Here is a 6568-nt window from a genome sequence, read left to right on the forward strand (position 1 = left end):
TGATAAGGAAAGGGGTTTCTCTATGAAGGGAGCAAAATGCAGTCCTCTAGGCAGTGAATAGACAATGGAAGATGAAAGAAAGTAGTAGAGAGAGCAAAACACAATCCTCAAATGTTGTTGGAGATGAAGGATATGCTAAAATCTCTCTATGATGATGGTTGCTATCAAGATGATTGCTAGGTATGCAAGAATGTCAATTAAGATCTCTTTGTGTGAATGCTCATGGATAGGTAGCTCCTAGGTAGTTCTTCACAAGTGAAGAAAACTCAAAAACATGGATATCTAATATAAGGGTGATAAAAAAGGTGTGACCTACTATAAACAACTTGTCTACAAAATATAGCCTCCATAAAGTGGTTGATGGATGGGAATTGTTGCCTAGGTGCTAAAATGGTAGCACGAGCTAGAAAAACACAATAATGATGAAGATGATTTGTCATACTGGTCCATGGAGGAGTGAAACTAGCAAATGCAATAATGGAAATGATGAACAATAGATTACTAGGTTGTGTGGACTCGAAATGCAGCAATTTGAAGTATTTAGAGCTTATGGTGATGTGAAGAAGGCCTCCAAAATGCTGGTATGGCATTAGATCAGTTGGGCAACACCATGAACTAAGATATTCGCCATGGTAGGGGTCTAAACAACAATAATAGAGGACCACATATTTGATCGATGTTTCCCTTATGGTAGTGAAGAAACATTAGGTGACTTGTTTTGGAATGAATGACTGGCAAAAAGCTTATGGAATGAGATATTAACCAAATTTGAAACAAAAGATTGGAACAAAAGCCTCAAGTTTCTTTGCAACTATGGAACTTCTAGAGTTTGGAATAGGCTGAGACATTTGGCCTTCCAAACTATTAGAGTCTTTACCTAATGCATCGTCTGGGAAACTAGAGTCAATTTGATGCTAGATAGTTCAAGGGAATGAGTGAACTTGTTGGGGGTAAAGGCACATGTGCCTAACCGTGTGTGCATTACACTGACAATACTCACACACATGTACACTGCAAGTGGCGAGTGCCCATCATTATTACTTCATTCTTTATTCATTCAATGACATTTCAATAAGTGAAGGCCGATCACACATTGTGATTGTTGGAGTTTCCACATCCTATGTCTCTTACTCTTGCTCTCTTGCTTTTTCCACCATAGATCTTGCTTCCACTCAGGACTTCCACTTAGGGCTTCCTCCCTTCAACTGGTATCAAAGAATTGGTTTAGGGAGCTTATTCTTTAGTTTTGCTTCAACCTAGATTTGAATGCTTCAACTCTTCATCAATGGCAACTCCCCTCCACTTGAGGTTTGCTCCAGAGCTTTGATAGACATATTCCCTCCATTTGCTCTAGAGTTTGGATAGACTTGATTGAGCTTCAGTAACATCAACATGAATAGCACCTATTTGTAGGCCTAGTCTTCCCTACTTCTCCTGCAAAACATTGGCAATCCTCTTCTACCTCATGTGGCACTTTGGCATTCAGTATGCATTGTTTGCCTTCCTCCTTGCCATTGGTACTTAGTTTGGAGTATTGGTTTTGAGCTTGAATGCTTTACCTATTCATTGTTTAAATAGGGCAAACATGCTGTCATAAAATAGGGACAACCATTACTTCATTGTTTGAGCTCCACTAATGTTCATACACCTATGCATTGATGTTGGGATGTTTGGCAAAAGTCTTGAGGTGCTAATGGTTAGATTTGAGCTTGCATTGGCTCAATTTTAGCAGATATTTCACTATTGTAATACAATAGATAACAAGCTTTTATCAAGGAAAATGAAATGCCTATTGTTCTTGAATGTCATTCGAGCACTCCATATCAATGTATTAATGCTCAGCATTGGTCTATGTACTTGAATATGCCATTGAAAGCTTTTGAGATTTGATTTTAAGTTTGGTGAAATTTATCTTGGCTATAGTTATATGCCTTGGTCATTTTAGTGGCTTATCTAGGTACGAGCTTGAAGAATTTATTGAGTTTTATGCTCCCACCTTATGCTGAATGTATCTTGGATACTTGATGTGATGCACTTGACGTTTTGAGCTTGCATTGCTTACTTGGCATTTGGTTTTTTTCTAATGGGAGTTACTTACACTACTACTTAGAAATTTTTCATTTCAACAGAGCTTTGGGTTTATGAAGTTGAGCTTACTTCCTTGAGACTATGGGACTCGATTAAGTTATGGTCATACTCTCTAGATGCTATTTGGATGCAATTGTTGCCTAGTGGGCTGATCTGATTCATGCTTTGAGTTGGCATCTATCTCTGTCAAGTTTTCATCAATGATGTATTCATCCTATTTGGTTATGTACACTTGCTCAATCAATTGTCTATCTAGAAGTTCTCTTTTGCTATCTCTAAGACCTATTATATACATGACAATTATGCCTATTGGATGTATCACTCTTTGACACATTGAATTTGATAGTTGTCAATACAAGTTGTCAGTTTGATCGCTAGCGATTTCTACATATCCCACTTCTTGCAGGATAGACTTGGTAATTGTTGCAGATTGGATTTTATCAGTTGATTGTTCACACCTAGATTTGGATTTTACTTACTATAATTGCAGGTTTATGCATTCTTTACGAGGGAAGATGTTGTGACTTGACCATCATCTATTGTTTCTCCTATGTTAGACACTATATTAGCTTTGATTTTGGGGATGTTTTGATGCCATTTATAGGAGCTTGTTTGCCTTGGATTGTGCTTTCATCTCTTGCATTATGGCTAGTGGATCGAATGGCAGTGCTATCTTTAACATTGAGAAGTTGGATGGCACAAATTATAGCTATTGAAAGGCACAAATTTGGCAGGTTCTAGTGCAAAATTTGTAGATTACACCATTGAAACATGAGGGTGTAAAGCTTGAATGCTTTGATGTAGAGGATTGGGCTAAGCTGGATGAGTTATGTAAATCTACAATCATTTATCACTCTAAGCATGACTACTATAATGTTGTCTTTGAGGGGTAGACCGCATGGGAGTTATGGGATGAGATTTTCAATGCCTACAATAAGCATAGCCCTAGCTCTCAAATGTATTGGTTGAAGAAGAAACTCATAGACTTTCATACGAAGGAGGAGACTTTCATGTATGTCCCCTTAAATGAGACTCATTCTACTTTCAACCACTTGTCTTCATAGGGAATTGAATTTGAGGACAATCTTCCTCCCTTGTTCTTGCTAATACATTGCTTGAGTCATGGGACACATTCCATACTACTATGTGTGCAAATATGCCTATTGATGGGCTAAAATTGTAGGATGTAGAAAGTGCTCTCTTGAATGAAGAGGTTAACAAAAAGAATGTCAATGCTTCGTGCACCTCTCATGCTTTGACAGTTAGAGGAAATAATAGTAGGAGCAGTAATGACTATCATGGGAGAGACTCTCAGAAGTCTCATTCTCAGTCACGTAGACAGTCTCACAATAAGTCGTGGTTGTAAGTTTGTATTGACTTGTCACTATTGTGGGAAGCAGTGTCATACTCGGCAACAATGCCATAAAATGCATGATGAAAAGCACAAAGAAAAGGGAAAGGATAAAGCGCAAGAAAAGAATAATGATCGCAACATTTTCCTTAGTGAGTCCAATATTAAGATTGAAGAGATTAATGCCGTATATAGTGATTGTGATGATGACTACATACTTGCAACTTCTTCTCTTGATGTTTTGCAGTTGATCGATGTCTCATCTACCTGTGCTCAGTATTGGCTGCTTGATTTAACAACTTCATTTCATGTCGCCCCTCATTGAGAGTGGTTCAACTCCTATTACAACATGAGAGGATCAGTCACATTGGCATTGGATATTGTTGGTGTTGGAGATGTCCAGTTGTAGTTTCCTTCAGGAAGTATGTCTACTTTTCATGATGTACACCATGTTTCAACTTTGACTAAAGGCCTAGATAGTTGGATGATGCAAGTTATGTTGTATCTTTTGGTGATTCATCTTGGAAGGTTACTGGTGGGAATCATGTTTTAGCACAAGGTGCCAAGTTTAGCACTGTTTATCCCTTACTTATATCTGGGTCTATCGACCATGTTTTAGCAGTGGTTGAAGTACTACATATATCATTATGACATCATGGCCTTGGGCACATGTCATTGAATGGAATGATAATGTTTACTTATTTGCAATATCTTCTACCCTTGACTATAAGTTTTTTAATCTTGTGACCATTATCTTTATGACTGGTAGACTTACACTTCACATAAGAGGTTTGGCATTATGCACATGGATGAGCCTCTAGCTCTTATTCATTCTAATGGTTGTGTACATATACCCTGCAAGTCATTAGGTGGCACGAAGTATTTCATTACTTTCATTGATGATTACTGTATAAGGTCTGGGCATACCCCATCGAGTAGAAATCAAAACTCTTGGCTATATTTCAGCATTGGCTTACTTTTATTGAGAACCAGTTTAGGTATAGGCTGAAATGCTTATGATATGACAATGGGGACGATTGTGTATCTAAAGCCTTTGAGTAGTTTTATGATGAGAGGGGTATTAAGCATTAGTTAACCACCCCATACACCCCACCCGAGAATGGTATGGCTGAGCACATGAATAGGACAATTCAAGAGCAAGTCCATAGTATGCTTAGCCATGCAGGTTTACCGTAGCACTTTTGGATTGAGGTAGTTACTACTACCGTACATTTGATTAATTGATCCCCATGCATTGTTCTTACCTATCAAGTCGTAGAGGAGGTATGGTCTAGAAGATTGCCACTATGTGCTCATTTGCATGTCTTTGGTTGTGAGGCTTTCGCCCACGTTTTCGAGGATAAGTGCAACAAGATGGATCCTAAGTTCGTGAAATGCATCTTTCTTGATTATGGAGATGCAAGTGAGATGGGTTATCACCTATGGGATCCACATGCTCAAAAGGTCATCTGTAGCCATGATGTTGTTTTTCACAAGGAAAAATGCATAAGCAATCTTAGCAGGTTGTTGAGGCAGGTAGGGTGATCCTTCAAGAGGAGTCTCCTATTACTATATAGCCACTTAGACAACCTACAACAGCTAATGTTCCAATGACCCAAGACCATGATGTTAGACAAGAGATATAAGCTCCATAGCATGTTTTATAGTGGTCTAATAAATATAAACATTAGGCTATTCAATTTTCACGCTCTATGGATTATGTTATGGTGACAGATGTTGGTGAATGAGGCCACAGTCACTATTGGGAGAGGGCCATGCAGTCAGAATATGTCTCATTTGATCAAAAATCATATGTGTGGGATTTAGTTCCCTTGCCTAATGAAAATGTGTTTTGTTATGCAAGTGGGTGTACAAGTTGAAAAGTACCCCTAAACACCCCAAGCCAACCTCTAATGCCAAATTGGTTGCTAGGGGTTTTAAGCAAGAGCATGATATTGACTTCAATGAAGTCTTCTCTCCTCTCCTCAAGACCAAAACCCTATGCTTGGTATTGGCTTTTGGTTGCACAGCTTCATCTAGACCTCTATCAAGTGGACGTCAAGATGGCTTTCTTACATGGGGACCTGCATGATGACCGGTCACACATTATGACCATTGGAGTTCCCCGACACGTGTCTCTTGCTCTTGCTCTCTTGCTTCTTGACCATAGCTCTTGTTTTCGTTCGTGAGCTTCCACTTAGGGCTTCCTTCCCTTAGAATTGGGAAAATGTAATATCCTAATGTATTCAAAGTTTGAACTCATGCATCCATATAGAGAACCACCTGCTCAAGGCACTTGGGTTACAACCCAATTTGCCCATTTTTCTATCTTGCATTTTGTGATATTCTTACTCCAAAGGTTCTTGAGGCTTCTTGGAGGGTAATAGGAGGAACGAAGAGTCCCAACAAGAAGCTTCCAATTGTGTCCCATTCCTTGCTCTCCCTTTCATGCAATCAATGGGGCTATTGCCCTCGACTGAGGTAACATCGAAAGATATTGCATGTGAGTTTGAAATCCCTTTCCCCTAGGGGGGGTGTGAAATTCTATCACTTGCACGAATGGAATTCCCCTTAGGCATGCCACTCATCCCCTCCAATCTTAGGAGTTTGGCATTGAAGCTCCCTCTTGTTCTCCCCTAGTTTGGGATGATTTTAGCTCCCATAATGTAGATGAGTCCCCCCCCCCCCCCCCCCCCTTCTCTTGTTCCATCATGACCTGGAAATGGCCAGATTGCTTAATCAGTCATTTGGCAATATTGTGGGAACCCACTCTTCAACACATTGTCAGTGCACTATATTGGGCATGGAGCAAATAGGATCTGAGGAAGAAGGGAGAATGCCAACCAATTGGGGGGAGAAGAACACTAGGCATATGGAACTCCAGCAAGTGACATGGGAAGCCCTGGAGCTCAATTGGCAAGAGGTGGTGGTGGAGGTGCCATCAACCAAAGATAGGGCTTCCAAGAAACAATAGGGGCTAACAACCATGTAGCTATAATGGAAGTCAGCCAAGCACTCCTGAATGAAGCCAACATCCATGTGAAGAAGGACAACAAAAGAGCCAATGTGACTCCACCCTCATCCCCAATACCCACCGAGAAACTGGCATGCCGGCAGGCCCTATTCCCG

This window comes from Lygodium microphyllum, unplaced genomic scaffold, assembly GCF_053477565.2.
Source record: "Lygodium microphyllum isolate KBCC unplaced genomic scaffold, Lygodium_microphyllum_v1.1.10 scaffold_32, whole genome shotgun sequence".
Classification (NCBI taxonomy): Eukaryota; Viridiplantae; Streptophyta; class Polypodiopsida; order Schizaeales; family Lygodiaceae; genus Lygodium; species Lygodium microphyllum.